The 18,057-nt window shown below is 43.3% G+C and overlaps 2 long non-coding RNA genes across 2 annotated transcripts in view; one reads left to right on the top strand and one right to left on the bottom strand.

Moving 5' to 3' along the window:
• The window catches only part of LOC128841472 (uncharacterized), a 61,103-nt gene that overhangs the window by 720 nt on the left and 42,326 nt on the right, over positions 1-18,057 (bottom strand). Inside the window, exons 2-3 of the long non-coding RNA XR_008445847.1 lie at positions 17,653-17,899; positions 2,243-2,487 (exon numbers count right to left, since the gene is read on the bottom strand). This is a non-coding gene — a long non-coding RNA (uncharacterized LOC128841472). The remainder of the gene's footprint in view (positions 1-2,242; positions 2,488-17,652; positions 17,900-18,057) is intronic.
• Positions 1-18,057, top strand: part of LOC128841473 (uncharacterized) — a 152,130-nt gene that overhangs the window by 115,826 nt on the left and 18,247 nt on the right. The window lies entirely within an intron of this gene.

Here is an 18,057-nt window from a genome sequence, read left to right as displayed (position 1 = left end):
CCAATTGGTGTGAGGGCTTCAATCCTTGTAATATCTGACGTAACGTAACTTTTACAGCTCAGGATATCTGAAAATCTGGCTCTCACTCCCTCTCCCTCCCACCCCCCGCACCCAAACAGGGAATAGATTTAAAAACTGGAGTTGTCCATTGTTAAAAATAAAGTCACTGGGATGAATATCACTTAACTGGGTATGAATAATGAGGACCCTTAACCAAAGCCATATCTTTATTCTTTACTTTGACTCCTACAAGCACTACTTTGACCCCAGTTTGTTTGGAATTATTGACTCCACATTTTACATGATCCCTTATTCTTTTGTCTCTGGGGAAGATTTCATCTAAAATGAGACATATAACTGTATTCAAAATGCCCTGGTTAAATGGTTTGTGACTGCTAGTAAAGTTGCTGGAGTTTCCCAAGTATACTATTAGTTTAACTAGCACTTTGTCTTAAGGGGCCTTGTGTCTCTTCTGCTTAGTCTAGCAAAGGGAGTAGAGCAAACATGAATATTTCTTCTTTTCCTCTGGGTTTAGGAGTATGGGTTTCCGGAAGTTTCCCCATGCCACCGCTTCCCCAGTTATCCCCCAACAGCTTGCTAGAAGATGTGAAAGGGAGGTTGTTGGGAGTGATGTTTGAGTGAATATGTCTGTAAGGGAGAAAAGAAACCCTAAATTAGTAAAGTCTCAAGGATTGGTTTTCATGGAAGACCCCCCCCAGATTTCCCTGAAGTTTGGTTCTGATATAATTATACAAACTCAAAACAGCTCTTGTTTCAATGTGTCTACAGCTAGGACTGTGGTGTTCATTGTAGCTACAAGTATTTTACAGGGCAAAGAAGATGCAAAGCAAGTGTGTAAATGTCACATACATCTTCACTATATGGATGGATTACATATCTCTTTTAATTCATGAAATAAGGTTATGGTGAAACTGGACTGAAATATCCACGGATGGGATGACAGCGAATTGTTATTACAGTTCACTAACTAGATGATACTACTTCTGGGTCTTCTCAAACATGCATCCAATAACTCCCAGTTTAGTTAGTGCAACTGTTCTCTCTTCTCCACCGCCCCTCCCCCACCCCCATCAGTGTTAAGAAGAGCGCTGTCTACACCAGGAGATTTACCCATTGTTGACAACAGATGTAAGCTGAACTGGGACTAATCATGACAGGCCAGGCCCCAGAGAACAATAGGACCCTCTGTATCTTTCTTCATAGGTAGGCAATCAGAAAAGTCCAAGCATAATATATGATGTAAAGTAGACTATGGAGATCTGTGATATTGATATTTAAGGGCTCAATCCCACAAATGCTACTGAGCATAGGACTTGACTTCAATGAGACTATTCATGCTCAGTAGTAAGTGGTTGCAGGTTTGGTCCTTAAGAGAGACGTATGCTGTAAGTAGTCAGTGTGCCAAACAACTGTCATGGGCACAACACTAGAAGTTTAAGAATATCAATTATTTGCATAATTGTTGGCTTCCTCCCAAAAGAGTCTGGAACCAGCATATTTTGTGTGTGTCTGCTTTTCACAAAACTACGTGTGTGCTATTAGAATAATTGGTTCTTCAGCATATTAAATCATCTACAAACAGTGTCCCAAGGAGTCATTTCAGGTCAATATGCTAAATCTTTCCCAGCAGCTGACAATTTGGAAGGTTGGCTTTAATAAGCATTTGATAATAAACCACAAGAGAGTTACCTACAATAGATAGTTTTGCAACTAGGGGTCATCACAGATAACTGCCCCCCGCATGAGCTCTCAGTGAAATGCTGTGGCGAAAGGGCTCACGTGACCCTTGGGTGTATAGAAAGTGGAATATCAAATAGAAGTGGTGAAGTGATCTGGCCTCCATACACAGCACTGGTAAGACTGCTACTGGAATACTGCGTCCAGTTCTGAAGGCCACATTTCAGGAAGGCTGTGGAAATACTGAAGAGAGTTCAAAGCAGGGCTACAAAAATGATCCGGGGGTTGGAAAACAAGCCTTGCAATGTGAGGCTAAAGAAACTCAATCTATTCGGCTTATCGGAGAGGATGCTGAGAGGTGACGTGATCGCTGGGTTTAGGGACTTACTCACAGAAAAGCCATCTCATGGTGGGAGGAGGAGGAGTTGTCAGTCTTGTTAACAAAGGTATAACAAGATCCAGTGGCTGGAGGTTGACAAACTGAGCCTTGAAATAAGATGCAATTTCCTAGCAGTGAAGGTAAATAAATGTTAGAGCAGTTTACCGGTGAGATGGAGGGCTCCCAATTGGTTGGTGTCTTTAAGGGGAGCTTAGCTATCTTTCTAAAGCATATGTTCACATCCAGCCTCTGGAAGAAATTCTATGGCCTGTGTGTTCAAGGTCAGTCTGTTGGTACCTTCTGGCCTGGGAATCTGTGAACTTGTGAATCTCTGAATCCCTCTTCCTTTTGGGTCCTGGGGAGAATAAAATTGACGGCGTTGCCTTCAATATGCTCATAACACTTGCAGCCTGCATTAAGACAATAACGATAATCAAATCCCATGTTTCAGGGCATCAGTCAGTTGCCTGCAAGGGTCAAGAAGAGTTTTTTTCTCCAATGCACAACTGGCCAGATGTATTCTGTTCTCCCCCCCCCCCCCCCACACACACACACCTACCTTTTTCTGAAGCATCAGGGATTGTCCACAACTGGAGACAGGACACTGGATGGAGTGGACTTGTGCTCTGAGGCAGTACAGAGAATCTTTTTTCTTTCATGCTTGGCTGGTGTGTCTTGCCCGTATACTCAATGTTACTCTCATCACCAGATTTGGTGGCAAGAGCAATTTTCCTCCAGGTCAGAGTGAAAGGGACCTTGTTTTTTGTTTTGTTTTTTGTTTCGCCGCCTTCTGCTGTGTGCAGTGTGGTTCACCTGCTACAATCATCCAGTCATAACCCACCTAATCAATTTCCTGCCATTGCCAGGGTTTCAGACACTCATGGCACCAAAGCATACGTCTATACAGCAACTAGACACCTGCGGCTGGTCTGCGCCAGCCGACTCGGGCTCGCAGGACTTGGGCTGTTTCTTTGCTGTGTAGACTTCTGGGCTCAGGCTCTAGGACCCTGCAGGGTGGAAGGGTCCCATTGCTCTGGCTCCAGCCCAAGCCCAGAAGTCTATACAGCAATGAAACTGGCCCACCACCCAAGCCCTGTGAGCCCGAATTGCCTCGCACAGGCAAACCACGGAATTTTCTTTGCTGTGTAAACATATCCTCTCTCTCTCCTGTTTTCTGCGTGTGGCACACAATTGTTTAGTATCCTGAGAACTGAAATGTTCTGGTCTAACCCAAATTATTGGGCTCATAGAGGGGTAACTGGGTGAAATGTAATGGCCGGTGGTATACAGGGGGTCAGACTGGCTGATCTAATAGTCTCTTCTGGCCTTAGACTCTGTGACACTATTCTTATTCACATAATGAGCTAGCAGTCTTGAGGAAGTGATGTGCAGGGGTGTGGGAAAGAGAACTTGTGGGTTTTATGCTCAACTCGGTCACTGAGTCACTGTGAAATCTTGGGAGAATAATTTAAGCTCTTTGGGACTCAATTTACTTAGCTCTGAAGTGGATATAAAAGTACTTATTGAACCCACTTAAGAGTGTGATTTTAATTATTAATGGTAGTAGAGTGCTTTGAGATTCTTTGATGGAAGATGATATGAAAGTACACAATATTATTTCTATACTCTGTAGGGTTGACTGGGATGAATATCACAGACTTATTTCCCAGAAATCCAGATGTCTTACAACAAAAGGACATTGTGGTTAAATAAGTAACAATAAGTTTGACTCGTGCTGTTCCATTCAGTGCAGGGAGAACTACACCTCCCATACCGTGTGACAAATCCTAAGGCCTTTCTAAGTCCTTGCTCAGGCAAACACCCATTGAAGTCAACGTCAGCTCTGCCTGAACCAGTATTTGGCTCTTTGTGAATAACCCTACATAATCCATTGACTTTTAACACTTAAATTGTCAAAGTCAATTATTTCCAGCTAAGCAGATGGCTGAAAACAAAAAACCTGTAAGATAAGGTATTCTGGCTCCAGTGTTAAGTCGAATTGAAGTTTGCTGAACGTAAACATTACACTTACATAAATAACACACACAAAAAGTCACCACTGAGGCCAAAACCATTTTTTCCCCACAAAAACAAAGGATCGATTTCTACAGCTTAGCATTACTAAACTTGGCAGCAACTCGCACGTGAAGTATAATGATGTCATCTGGTTGGCCTTTTCCCATCGCAAACAGTAAATCTTAAAATCTGGAGAGATCTTTTATTTGGTTATTCATATTGTACAGCATCAAGGGGCTACAACACGTGTACTTGGGTTTATTAAAATCATCTGGAAAAGAAGAACTTATTATTTAAAGGCACAGTGCTTAAGTCTATTTTGTTTTTCTTGGAGTCTTCATCATCTGTTGTTTTTTTCCTGATAACAGTTGCCTGTAAAGTCACATACTTACTACTACTTCTGCCACTTTATGAAGGGGACATTTTTTCAGGTGGCTCTTTGTAGCGTTTGGTACTAGATATCCTTGCACATGTAATATTGATGTGCATGCCATCAAGCATGCTGAGACCATACTGTGCCTTTATTTTTCTCCTAGGAATATACCTCATCATAATAAACCTCCTCTTAGGATTTTGAATGGAATGTTACTACATTTTGGCACTGAAGTCCATTAGAAACCACCCATTTTGGTAAAACAGGCTTTGTTATGCTATGCCACATCAAATTCTTATTTCTCAAAAAAGCTTGCTAGAATATGGAATATAGAATATAATCAGAAGGAACCTCTTGCTTGAAACTGCTTACTTAACAAGGTTTCTTTAAGGGACATGTCATTTTATTACTAATGTATAAATAAGGGGACTCATTTGGGGACTCTTCGGGACTGGTCTCTCCCTCTGGATGCATCTTGTGTTCCCCACCGGCAGACGGGCTGCCACTGTGCCACTTGAGATCCACACTCAGCTTTGGTAATGATCAAGGGTTGGGGGTGTTTTACTAATCTTGTTGCGGACGTGTGTAAGTGCTTGAGACTAAGTAAAGGTTTAGCTTTAAGTGAAAGCACTCTTGTGTTGTCCTGTTTGTGCCAGCCATCTATCGGTCGGAAGGCTGTGTCTCCCCTGATTTATTTCCTGACACCTCTCGCACAGAGTAAAAGTTACCAAGAGCTTTGGGTTGAAAGAACCCCTGGTAACAGAATTTGGAGGCCTCAGCGTGGGGTGGTGGAGAGGAAGGAGATGGATGGTGCAAACAGTTTGTAGTTTGTCCATTGCAATAGGAGGTAAAAGATGGCGGGGTGGGGTCGCTCCCTACAAGTTCCCGTGTCACAGTTTGCGAGTTAATCTACGGATACATTCCATTACTGGGACTCAGAACTCAGGCTGATTGCCTGCTCGAGTGGAGAGATTATGTCCAGAGACAGGGAACCAACTCCAGGACACAGCCCCAAAGATCAGAGCTGCCAGACCTTAATACTCTGCCAATGACACCGTGCAGAAACTGGAGTCCCCCAGATGGACCTGATTCTGACTGGCCATCAGGAAAAGTTCATCTGTCTTATTGGGAGTGGTGAGCACTGTATGTGTAGCATGAAGACCACGGGATGCTATTCGAGGAAGGACTGCTAGGCAGAGATGGCATTCACCTTTCAAGGAGGGAAAAGACCCTATTTGGACACAGACTGGCTAACCTAGTGAGGAGGGCTTTAAACTAGGTTCGACAGAGACAGGTGAGCAAAGCCCACAGGTAAGTGGGGAACATGGAGACCTGGGAAATGGGTTGGAAACGAGAGGGAGTGTGGGCTATATTGGCAGAGAGAAAGGAGGGTCAGGACAAAACTGGGAGGCAAGATCAAACCAGTATCTTAGATGCCTATATACAAATGCGAGAAGTATGGCTAATAAGCAGGAAAAACTGAAGTGCTAATAAATAAATACAACAATGCAGGGCCAGCTCCAGGGTTTTGGCCGCCCCAAGCAGCCAAAAAAAAAACCCAACTGCGATCGCGATCTGCGGCGGCAATTCAGCGGGAGGTCCTTCACTCCCAGGCGGAGTGAGGGACCGTCCGTCGAATTGCCACCAAATACCTGGACCTGCCGCCCCTCTCCGGAGCGGCCGCCCCAAGCACCTGCTTGAGAATCTGGTGCCTGGAGCCGGCCCTGCAACTATGACATTGTTGGCATCACTGAAACTTGGTGGGATAATACACATGATTGGAATGTTGGTGTGGATGGGTACAGCTTGCTCAACAAGGATAGACAGGGGAAAAGGGAGGAGGTGTTGCCTTATATATTAAAAATGTACACACTTGGACTGAGGTGGAGATGGACATAGGAGACGGAAGTGTTGAGAGTCTCTGGATTAGGCTAAAAGGGGTAAAAAACAAGGGTGATGTCATGCTAGGAGTCTACTACAGGCCACCTAACCAGGTGGAAGAGGTGGATGAGGCTTTTTTTAAACAACTAACAAAATCATCCAAAGCCCAAGATTTGGTGGTGATGGGGGACTTCAACTATCCAAATATATGTTGGGAAAATAACACAGCGGGGCACAGACTATTCAACAAATTCTTGGACTGCATTGCAGACAACTTTTTATTTCAGAAGGTTGAAAAAGCTACTAGGGGGGAAGCTGTTCTAGACTTGATTTTAACAAATAGGGAGGAACTCGTTGAGAATTTGAAAGTAGAGGGCAGCTTGGGTGAAAGTGATCATGAAATCATAGAGTTTGCAATTCTAAAGAAGGATAGAAGGGAGAACAGCAAAATAGAGACAATGGATTTCAGGAAGGCGGATTTTGGTAAGCTCAGAGAGCTGATAGGTAAGGTCCCATGGGAATCAAGACTGTGGAGAAAAACAACTGAGGAGAGGTGGCAGTTTTTCAAAGGGACACTATTAAGGGCCCAAAAGCAAGCTATTCCGCTGGTTAGGAAAGATAGAAAATGTGGCAAAAGACCACCTTGGCTTAACCACAAGATCTTGCATGATCTAAAAAATAAAAAGGAGTCATATAAAAATGAAAACTAAGACAGATTACAAAGGATGAAGATAGGCAAACAACACAGGAATGCAGGGGCAAGATTAGAAAGGCAAAGGCACAAAATGAGCTCAAACTAGCTACGGGAATAAAGGGAAACAAGAAAACTTTTTATCAATACATTAGAAGCAAGAGGAAGACCAAAGACAGGGTAGGCCCACTGCTCAGTGAAGAGGGAGAAACAGTAACAGGAAACTTGGAAATGGCAGAGATGCTTAATGACTTCTTTGTTTCGGTCTTCATGGAGAAGTCTGAAGGAATGCCTAACATAGTGAATGCTAATGGGAAGGGGGTAGGTTTAGCAGATAAAATAAAAAAAGAACAAGTTAAAAATCACTTAGAAAAGTTAGATGCCTGCAAGTCACCAGGGCCTGATGAAATGCATCCTAGAATACTCAAGGAGCTAATAGAGGAGGTATCTGAGCCTCTAGCTATTATCTTTGGAAAATCATGGGAGATGGGAGAGATTCCAGAAGACTGGAAAAGGGCAAATATAGTGCCCATCTATAAAAAGGGAAATAAAAACAACCCAGGAAACTACAGACCAGTTAGTTTAACTTCTGTGCCAGGGAAGATAATGGAGCAAGTAATTAAGGAAATCATCTGCAAACACTTGGAAGGTGGTAAGGTGATAGGGAATAGCCAGCATGGATTTGTAAAGAACAAATCATGTTTGTAAAGAACAAATCGTGTCAAACCAATCTGATAGCTTTCTTTGATAGGATAACGAGCCTTGTGGATAAGGGAGATGCTGTGGATGTAGTATACCTAGACTTTAGTAAGGCATTTGATACGGTCTCACATGATATTCTTATCGATAAACTAGGCAAATACAATTTAGATGGGGCTACTGTAAGGTGGGTGCATAACTGGCTGGATAACCATACTCAGAGAGTTGTTATTAATGGTTCCCAATCCTGCTGGAAAGACATAATGAGTGGGGTTCCGCAGGGGCCTGTTTTGGGACCGGCTCTGTTCAATATCTTCATTAACGACTTAGATATTGGCATAGAAAGTATGCTTATTAAGTTTGCGGATGATACCAAACTGGGAGGGATTGCAACTGCTTTGGAGGACAGGGTCATAATTCAAAATGATCTGGACAAATTGGAGAAATGGTCTGAGTTAAACAGGATGAAGTTTAACAAAGACAAATGCAAAGTGCTCCACTTAGGAAGAAAAAATCAGTTTCACACATACAGAATGGGAAGAGACTGTCTAGGAAGGAGTATGGCAGAAAGGGATCTAGGGGTTATAGTGGACCACAAGCTAAATATGAGTCAACAGTGTGATGCTGTTGCAAAAAAAGCAAACATGATTCTGGGATGTATTAACAGGTGTGTTGTGAGCAAGACATGAGAAGTCATTCTTCCGCTCTACTCTGCTCTGGGTAGGCCTCAGCTGGAGTATTGTGTCCAGTTCTGGGCACCACATTTCAAGAAAGATGTGGAGAAATTGGAGAGGGTCCAGAGAAGAGCAACAAGAATGATTAAAGGTCTTGAGAACATGACCTATGAAGGAAGGCTGAAAGTATTGGGTTTGTTTAGTTTGGAAAAGAGAAGACTGAGAGGGGACATGATAGCAGTTTTCAGGTATCTAAAAGGGTGTCATAAGGAGGCGGGAGAAAACTTGTTCACCTTAGCCTCTAAGGATAGAACAAGAAACAATGGGCTTAAACTGCAGCAAGGGAGGTCTAGGTTGGACATTAGGAAAACGTTTCTAACTGTCAGGGTGGTTAAACACTGGAATAAATTGCCTAGGGAGGTTGTGGAATCTCCATCTCTGGAGATATTTAAGAGTAGGTTAGATAAATGTCTATCAGGGATGGTCTAGACAGTATTTGGTCCTGCCATGCGGGCAGGGAACTGGACTCGATGACCTCTCGAGGTCCCTTCCAGTCCTAGAATCTATGAATCTATGTGCAGTCTGTTTTTAGTGGTGGTTAAGAAATAGAGGTTATGTAGGGTATTACTGTGTAAGGCTCTGTCACTGGTAAAAGACCCTGTAAACCTGCAAAAAATTAAGCTCTGAGTCCAAAGGGAAAGGAGTGTTTGCTCTGAGGCCACAGGGAAATGGGTAGAGCCCAGAGCCCATGGAGGAGTAAAGCCTGGAGCCCACGGAGGGGTAAAGTTAGGTGCATTTTGCCTGGAGCCCTAGGAACTGGGAAAAGGTGGGTGCCCTATTGTGTGCAGGTAACAGATCTGAACTGATAAGAGTCTAACACAGTAAACAATAGCAAAGAGCCTGTGCCTTCTGTCAGAAAGGGTCGCTACCTATCTGGCAGAATGACCACCCCAGAGCAACAAGAGAGAAAGGGAACAAAGAAAAGGGACCAGGAGGGGTGGGGGCTAGTTGAGGAGCCCACCCTCCTTGCTAAATGGTTAGTGGGACAAAGCCTGTGCCCATGGGAAGGAGCAGTTCAGCAAGGAAAGCAGGATCAGGCCCAGACAAGCAGGCAGGCAACAGATAAAGAGATTGGAAAACAGGTTGGGAGCCCTGAGGGGCATAGTGGCAGGAGTAAGGAAAAGAGTAAGTAAGTACAGGCATGGGGAATTCAGATGCTGGGACAATACTGGAGACCCCCCCAAACAACAATTCAAAGTTGAATTCTTTAACTAGGTGCTAGATTGTGCAATACAGTCAGTTGAAGAACGTTTCATGCAGCTCAAGGAACACAGCAGTATATTTGGGATGTTGTATGATATTCCAAAACTCCTCACTATACCTGAAGAAGGCCTACACCAGCAATGCAGGGCACTAGAGATAATGTTGACACATGATGACATGCGCGATATTGATACGAGTGATTTAGGTGATGAACTGAAAGCCTTTTCAAGATACATTTCAGCAAGATCAATTCCAAAGGCTGTCCTGGAATATATGTGCACAAATAAGATGACCACCCACTTTCCAAATGCTTTTGTTGCTCTGCACATACTTCTAACACTTCTGTAACAGTTGCCAGTGGAGAACGCAGCTTCTCCAAGCTGAAGTTAATAAAAACACATCTACGCTCCACAATGATACAGGAGAGGCTGGTCGGCCTTGCAACCATCTCAATAGAGCCTGAGCTGGCCCAGACTGTGAACCTTCAGGAAGCAGTTCAAATCTTTGCAACCAAGAAGGCACGGAAAGCACCACTTTTATTATTCAAACAGATAAAAATGCCAGTGTTTACTATGCAGACAAGAAAAGTTACATTTGCTGTTCAGGCGTTTGCAAGTTAAGTGTTACTTAAAATTTCTGAACAAAGCATTTAAAGTTTCTCCTTTATTGGGGTAGGTAGCAGAGCAGGACCATGAGAGGAGTAGAACAGGAAGAAGGCAGAACTGAGACCTTTCAAAGTTTGGGCCCAGTGAGGGGGCATCGGGGCGTCATTTGAGCTTCCCACCTCAGGTGCCAAAATGTTGTGGGCCGGCCCTGAATGGGTAAATAACTGGCTGGAGTTTTTATGTTCTGTGGCCCCTTAATCTGATGTGTTTCTTACTCTGCTTTCCCAAGACTCCTTTTTGCAGTTAATTTTTATTTACGTTTCTGAGGTTTACGTTGTTTGGGGTTTTGGTTTGGGTCGCCAGCTGTTTTTCTTGGAATATGTACCCATTGACTTCGGTACGTTCCTACTATATTTGATGGAATTTTCCTTCCTTGTGCATTGTTCTGTATTTCTTCAGGGCACAAATCCAGGGCACAAACAGTGTGTAATCTGTTTTTTCAGTCAGTGGATTTCTTGTCACATTTCCACAGGACATGTTGGAAATAGTTCATTCGCATTTTCTCCATATTGCTGCATCCTTGTTTGTACAGACATATTTTGTCCCACAGAATTGGCAAAGTCTTTGGTAGCTCTGCGCTGGCATGTTCATATAGCCTCTGTGTTTAGTGATTTCATCAGTTAATTAAATCCCCTCATGCTATGGGATAGAGAAACAGATGGGCAATGAGCCAGGTATGAGAATTTAGAAGTTGAAGTTCACTAGTGAAACCTTACTGGACTCTGTGTGTACAAATGTATTATTTGAAAACTTCCAGTCAATTGTAAACACTCGGCATCAACCCATACTAGGAAACAACACAGATGGTGCCAGGTGTATAAATCTGTCACAAGACTGAACTTACATGAAAACAATATAACTCATTCCTTCTCACACCATTGCTTGAAGAGGAAACATGGCTTCTACACTTGAAAAATCAAGATAATCTCATCTGGGAAAACAACTGTTGGCATGAGTGGCATGCGTGGCAAATATGATATCATTGCAGTCACATCAAAAACAAAATTAACAGATTGCTTCTTGCATTCAAAACCAACATGAAAACAAGACTTGGGGCCAGATTTGAAACTGGTGTTAATTCTTAACGTCCCATTGAAGTTGACAGTTTGCACCAGTTGAGGATCTGCTCCTTCTAATCTCCTTCTACTGATGTCCTCCTTCTAATCATGCTAGTTTTATTTTCAACATAATTTTGGATGTATTTTGATTAGCTATGTCTAAATTAATACGTCTTCAGTTCTGCTCTGAAAAGCCACACTGCACAAATGGCAAAGGGGAGTCCTGTGTGTGTCATCGCTGTGGGTCCAGCTTAAATTTGCTCAGCTAGTATACAAGGAAGAAGGAAGACGTGTGCAAAATTTGTGAGTGCAAGCTTAGAGGCATCCTCTGAAACATGGCCTTAAATGTCTTCTGGACTAAATTTGCTTTCCAGACAACCAAATATGTCACTCTCCCCATCCCATGTTAACTCTAGTTTCCTCCTGTCCCTCAAGCATGTTGAAAATGGGAGCCAAAAGAGAGCTAAAATAAAAGCGGGGAGAGAAATAAAAATTTGAACTGATTAGGTGCGCCACCATTATTACAAAAACATAAGATTCCGGCATCAGCTATACAGATTTCCATTGATTTACTGAATACTTGATGCAATAAACTCTTTCATTCACTGTGCTTGTGAAGTATATTATGCCAGCAATTTGAGTTGGCTTATATATCAGATGAAAATAGTGGTTATTACCAAATTGGCTTGTTAGAGTTTAATCAGTAATAGATTTGCCTCAAAAAGAGACCGATGGACTACTTGGGTTTTTTAAAGAAACGAGTGAAAATGTCTTGAGATGTTTGTTCAGAAAACATCTTCACCTTGGAGACCGTTCAACAAGGGGGTTGTGATATGTAACACTTTGACTTGCAAGAAGCCTGATACACAGCACTCCAGAGACTACATTGACTCCAGTTCAAGGTATGATATTGATCATTAGGGCCAAATCCTTACACCCCCTTTGAGCCACTCAGGAGATGTACATTGGCTGTAATTCAGCCAGATGCCCAGCACAGAATTCCTCTGTCATAGGAAGCTCCCTGCTGTCATATCTGAGCTGTTGCTTGGCCCCATAACTCTGTCCTCCCTCTTCCTCCTGGCAAAGAGGGGTCATGACAGGGGAGGGAGGGAGTATGTCTTAGGCAAGGAGGGGGTGTGGCAGGGCTCTGCTCTGCAGCTCCTATCCTCTGCTGGCATAGGGTTCATTAAGCACTCTAAGCGAGTGGCTTTGTTTAGACCTCCGTGGCAAGAGCTCTAAGGGGCATCAGAGCTGGGACTGGCAGCCTCCCCCCTGGATTGAGCAGAGCTCTGGTATAGTAGAGAATTTGCCCCTTAAATTCATCTCGGGTTTGGAGCCTAGCTTTCTGACCTCTCATCCCACCCTCTCCCCATGTTTTCCCATGACAGTTGAAGTCAGCATAGGTGTCTGAGTTAAAAGTTCATAGATTTCAGCAGCTGGGGGGGGGAGGGGTTGCTGGCAAGGTGTTACCAGAACTGGGGGAGTCTTCAATTCTGGGATTCCCTTCCCCTATTTGTCCAAGCTCAACCCTCCTGACCTCCAGGACAAGTTGCAAAGCCTATTTGTTTAGCAATATCCTGGAGGCCGGGGTGCTGGGGTTTATTTTGGGCTCACTGTGGGAGTTAGTTCTGTACTTGGGCTGACCACATTGTCGTTCTTTGATGAGTGTACAAGCAGAAGGAGGTATAATGACAGATGCATTTTGGTAAGTAATAAAATAAATGTGTCTGACAGAAATGCACAGATGGGCTCAGTGAAAAGCCCAAAGATGAGCATTCAACCAGGGGGACTGATCCCTTCTATTAGGCCCATTGAAAAGTCCTGAAATCCTAACATGGGAGGAAGGCACCACAGGGCATCATGTGCTTGCTGACCGAGCAGTATTTCCCCTCAGACATTGGCTCTGTCTGAGGGTCGCCATCCAGATTGGTTAGTCTATGGCTCAATTCACGGTGTGAAGATCAACAAAATGTCAGCAACCTGGATTCATCAGGGCAACCAGCTCCTGAGAGTCTTAACCTTTCTCTGAGATGACATTCTTCAAATGCCACTGTGAAATGTTTTGAGGAAAACTACAAGCCAGATCCTCAGCAGGTGTAAATCAGCATCGCTCCAATGAGCGACTTGGGTTTACACCAGCTGAGCATCTGTCCTGTTGTCTCCTTTTGCTCGTTAACTCACTTAACCCCTCCTCTCCATTTGTTTTGGTTTTCTCAGCTGGAAACAAGGACAGCTGCACGTAGCCCTGTCGGGAGGTACGAGAGCAGATTGGTGAATTCGGTGCACCCTTTCTGTCCATGCAGTAGTAATCCGGATGGGAACAGCAAGGTGTTCTACCTACATGAACTGACCCCACAATTTACACTGAGCGTGGTATTGACTTTATTACCCAAACTATTGTGTAGTGCTGTTTTGTGCCATGAAAGAGCTATCGTGTCTCACCCAGCCCTCAAAACGTTTGCATCTCAGTGGGAGATGAATGGATTTCATTTTGTTTTACCTGGATATGCCTCTTTGTATAGCGAGAGAGATGAAGGTGAATACGTGATGCCGTGGGGTGGTTAAAAAGATTGCAGAGCATGAATTTGGTATGGCCACATTACTTATTCATGGGAATGTGACTTGGAAGCAACGTAGCTATCTCAGACTCATGGCAATACAGCCATTATATCAGTCACGCTAACATGTTATCATTTTGCTTTCCATGTTTATGCACAACCCATGTGGGAAGAAGATGCAGAAACAAGGTGATAAATCCCCCTCCTCCCCCATTACATCTTTTCACAGATCTAGATTGGTCAGGGACTCTCCTTTTACTGTGTATGTACAGTTCCTAATGCAATGGGATCTTGAGCTGAGACAGAGGCTTCTAGGCACGACTGTAATACAAAATGTTTTGGGGAGATGGATAGCTCAGTGGTTTGAGCATTGGCCTCCTAAACCCAGGGTTGTGTGTTCAATCCTTGAGGGGGCCATTTAGGGATCTGGAGCAAAAATCTGTCTGGGGATTGGACCTGTTTTGAGCAGGGGGTTGGACTAGATGACCTTCTTGAGGTCCCTTCCAACCCTGATATTCTATGATTAAACATGTAGGGTGCATACTGTTGACCATCTCTCCTGCCCTCACTTGCATGCTGAACCAACTGTAGCTTTGTTAAGGCCTGAGTACTCTTGCTATACCTAGGTACAGTGAGTATCACTGTGTGCTGAAGGCACTATACAGGCCCTCAGGTGACCTGAGTTCAAACTCTAGCTCTGCCACTGATTTACTGTGGCACCTTGGAAACTTTCTCTGTGCCTCAGGTCCCTATCTGTCTATTTCAACTTTCCACTCTGAAGGGTTTGCACAGTGCCTAGCACAATACCACAGCAGCCTGTAGGTGCTACCACAGTACAAATAGTAAATATTAGTCCCTAGCCCAAAGAGCTTATAATTATCTCTCCATATGTGTTTGTACAGCACCTTACACAATGGCACCCCCTAATCTTTATTGAGGCCTCTAGATGCTACTGTAATAAAAATAAATAATAAGTGCTCCTATGCTTTACTATATGTTGACCTTTCAATGGTGGCTTCTGTAACCTTCCTCTGCCTCAGTTTCTTCATCTGTAAAATAGGGATAGTAATCTTACTCGCCCTCACACAGTTGTTGTCAGGCTCCATTACTGATGTTTGCAAACTCACTGAGATTATTAGACAAACTATTATTACTATTAGGGCTAGTTGAAATGTTTCCTTCAAAACTGTTTTTTGACAGAACACTGAATTTTCAACTAACTGAATTCTTTTTTTTTTTTTTTCAAAAAGTGTCTGATTTCCATGGAAAATTTTGACTTTTTATAAAAAAAGAAAATTGAAAAATGTCAGTGGAAAACTTCAGGTGTTTTGGCCAAAACCCAAAACTTTTTGACTAAAAAACTGAAAACTTTAAGTTTTCAGCTGAAATCTTGTGTATTTAGTTGGTTGATGAAAAGTTTAAATTTTCTATGAAAGAAAACCCCATTTCTTGACCAGCTTTAGTTACTATTATTAATTTCTCTCCACATAAAGAGCAGTCTGGCTTTTTACTGTGGTGTGCTCCATCACTACTGTATTTGATTTGCCCATAGCGTACAAAAAGTGTAATGATTAACATCAATGCACAGACCTGGTAAGTGACAGTGAATATTTAAGAATTATTGTACCTGTTTAGTCAAACGAAACATGCTTCCAATTAATGTTGGTCTGCACTATTTCAAAATAAATGTGTAACTCATTATAAGCTGGTATCACAGGTTTTGAGTTGAAATACATCCCAGAGGAAATGTATAACATATATTTCATATCAGGCACATAAATCAAGAGAAAATGTGCATTATTTCTTTCTCTTATTACGAGATGCTGTAGTATTTAAAACACTGACAAGAATATTTGCCCATTCCCTTCTAGATGCCAAAGCTCATTTATTGCAACTCTCTTTTATCCAGACGCCTGGAAAAATCTATTCGCAGGTTACAGTTTCATGATGAATTAAGGCCAGATTGTGTCAACTGCACATGGCCCTGAGGAAGGAGGGGTGCTGAGCTGCACTGTCAGAGGGGTGGTTCCTGAGGGAGGCAAAAGCTGTCCCTCCTGATCCTTAGTGTCCATAGGGAATGCTGGACAACGTTTGTCAGAAAAACTGTTTTCACCAAAAAATGCAGATTTGGTGACACCGAAATGTTTTGTGAATTCATGTGGATTTGGCCAAATTGGTCATTTGGAAAAACAAACAAACAACAAATTCAGAAAAAATCAAACCATTTTCTTTTGCCATTTTGGAAACAAAACGTTTCAATTGTTCAGTTGGAAATGATGTTTTGTTTCAAAACTTTCCTTCCTTTTTTTTAAGTTTAAAAACGATTAGATATGGTAGAAATAGAAACAACCCGTTTGGAATTGGTAGAAATGAAATATTTTGTTTGATCCAAAACTAATGCCAGTGAACTGAAAAATCTGTTATTTGCTCACCTGTACGGTACAGTGCCTCATCCATTTGAATGCTGCAGCTCTCTACAGCTTTACAAGCATTTCCCCACACTCCCTGCACCGTGTGGAGAAATTTGTGTCTCTGGAGCATGCACCCTCATTCTCCCCTTCCACTACATATCAGCTCCTGCATTGGGTGTGCTCAGTGTGGGGCAGGGCATATACACAGGATGCCAGTAACTTGGCATACAGAATTCAGGTCCTGTTCATACCAGTGAAGGTTCTCCATGAGCAGGTCCTTCCTTCCACCTCTGAGATGTTCATTCCATCTCCCCTTCCCCTTTTGGGTAGGTTCCTCTTACTAAGGGTCCTTAATCCTATAACATAACTGGAAATCCTGTTTCTATGCATCACATATAGAGAATTCAACACCTGGCTATGGCACCCTGCTCATCTCGTTTTCATGTGAACATCTCCCTGCTAATTCTTCTATTAATCAAATTACCGAACCCTATTAATCAAATTACCAGCCTCACCTCTGCCAAGCCCCTCCTAAAAATCCATTCCTGTTGTGAAGGGTGAACTGATTAAACAAATAAACCAAAACCTGCCCACAAAGACATTGCCATGGCCTAAAGTGAGTCGCTGCGTAGTCACCGCATGGTCTTGTTTTGGAGCTATGTCTCTCCCCCTTTCCCTTTCTTCTTACTCTTTCCTTGTTGGGCCCTGTCTACGTTCTAGATTGTCCGATCTTCAGGCAGGGCCTGTGGCTGCCTGTCTGGTCTGTGAGGCACCTAGCGCACCTCTCTGGGCATGGTGGAAGTAGTTAGTAATAATTCATGCTGCCTTTGATTCTCTCTATGGGAGAACAGTCTGCCCTGAGTAAGGGGGAACACACTGATCTGCTGTCCCTGGAGCAGCCTGGGAGAGCGATTGTGATTTCCCACTGCTCCAGGGTGGGAGTAAATTGCACTGGGTCTATACCTGGCAAAGCAAGCGTTCTTCAGTGCACTGGCTCAGCAACGACACCTGGCATGTGAGGGTAGAGAAGAGCCCTAGCTCTTCCCATTTCCCACCCTGTTCGGTTCCCTCCCATCCACTTGCGCGGGTATATGTGCAAGCAGTGGCACTGTGGAGCCTGCTTCACCTGCTGTGCTGCTATCTGTGATGTCGGTAGCTGGAGCAAGAGCATATGGGGGTGTCCCCTCGCACGTCTGTCCTGTTGCAGTAGAGGCTACAATTTGGCCCTTCCGTATTATATTTCCTGAATCCGGGCCAATGTTTATTGTCATCCTTCTTCCACTTACCTGCCAGAGGGCAGATGGCCATTCAGAATACAGTTCACCATAATACTGACAATTGTTTGCTAGCTGAGTTGCTGATGCAGTTTTCCTGCTCCCATCGATCCTTTGTGTTTTCCAACCAAATTCTCCTTTCCTTCCTTTCGCCCTTTGTCCTTTGGATCAAAATTACTCTCTCAGCATTTTCTTCTTCTCCACACTTTTCTCCACGTCTTGTCAATGCACAGACAGTGACTTTTTCTTCCTCTTTTTCCTGGAATAGAAATGTTTTGCTTAGTTATTTTTAAATCCTGTAAGTATATAAATAAGCAACATGGCCAAATAAAAGCGGTAACCAAAGGCAGCCAAAGCATTCAACATGACTACAGTAACTCATCACTTAAAGTCGTCCTGATTAACATTGTTTCATTA

Source organism: Malaclemys terrapin, chromosome 8 (assembly GCF_027887155.1).
Source record: "Malaclemys terrapin pileata isolate rMalTer1 chromosome 8, rMalTer1.hap1, whole genome shotgun sequence".
NCBI classification, from domain to species: Eukaryota; Metazoa; Chordata; order Testudines; family Emydidae; genus Malaclemys; species Malaclemys terrapin.
This window is presented reverse-complemented; position numbering and strand designations above follow the sequence as displayed.